The sequence below is a fragment of the Montipora foliosa genome, chromosome 4 (assembly GCF_036669935.1).
Source record: "Montipora foliosa isolate CH-2021 chromosome 4, ASM3666993v2, whole genome shotgun sequence".
Lineage (NCBI taxonomy): Eukaryota > Metazoa > Cnidaria > Anthozoa > Scleractinia > Acroporidae > Montipora > Montipora foliosa.
In genome coordinates this window covers 47,425,243-47,426,420 of record NC_090872.1, presented here as the reverse complement: position 1 = coordinate 47,426,420, position 1,178 = coordinate 47,425,243, and the positions used below count along the sequence as shown (strand labels likewise).

Sequence of the window (1,178 nt, the reverse complement as noted above, 5' to 3'; positions counted from 1 at the left end):
AAGCCTGCCAACAATCCTTAGATGGCCAGTGGAAAGTAGGAAAGACCCCAGGGCAGTGTTCAGGAGCTGAACTTCCCTTCAAACGTCTTCTAGAAAAGGAATTAAGAACACATGTAAGTATTATATCGCACTTTCCCTAAAGGATATATCATCACATTCACTATGAAAGACTTCCAAAACATATGTTATAAAACCAGACTTGGCAAAAAGGAATTCAAGAAAAAAAAAATAAAAAGGTGAAAGATACACATTTATCAGTTAAAATTAAAACACAACTCATAACTTGAATGATGACATGTTTTGTTCTGCATTTGATTGCAGTTAAAGAATTCAGCTGCTGATGAGCCTACCGTGAAAATTAAAGTATCTGGGGATGGGGCACGAATGTCCCATTCTGGTTCCTTGTTTGTGTGCTCTTTTGCATTGCTGGAAGAGGGCCAGAATATGCTGTCAAGTGCAGGTATGGGTTCATTTTGCACCTCCATACAACAGTATATCAATTTCTAATAATTATCATTCATCTCTGTGTTCCTACAGTACATTAGAATCATATTTTGTTCTTACACTTTGATATCTTATTTAGGTAACCACACTGTTGCAGTTGTTAAAGACCCAGAGAACTACGAAACGCTAAAAAATGGCCTCCAGAATGTGTGTGAAGCAGTCAATGAGCTCATGGACCAAGGATATGTGATTGTTGATAGCAAGAAGATCTACACTTCCACTTGGGAGGTGATTACAAAGTAAGGAAATGTAGGACAAGGAAAATTTTCTCCACATTAAATTTGAACATGAGAATGATTGTGTCCTTAAAAAAAATAATGAAGCTTGTAATATTCCCTTCTGTTGTAGCAAGGAATTTATTTATTTCAAACAGATAATAGCTTTTTTCTTCTCAACAGTTTCTTCTTGTGGCACTCGGCATGAAAGGTGCAACATCAAACAACTCATGCGTTTGGTGTTTAGTCCACAAGAAGGACAGGTAATAACACTGGTGTTACTACTAACTAGTTTATACCTTCACAAGGTGTCTTCCTTCGAGAAACGGCGTTTTCTGTACTAGGGAGCCACTTTGAACAGATTGTTTGTGTTCAATGTAAAAGTATACAGGTTGCTAAGATACTATTAATTTTCAATAGGCTGAAAATAAAGGCAAACCTGCAGCTAAGAGGAGCAAG

At 37.0% G+C, this 1,178-nt stretch overlaps 1 pseudogene; it reads left to right on the top strand.

The window, feature by feature from the left end:
* The first annotated feature begins 384 nt into the window (after positions 1 to 384).
* The window catches only part of LOC138001487 (uncharacterized), an 804-nt pseudogene continuing 10 nt past the window's right edge, over positions 385 to 1,178 (top strand).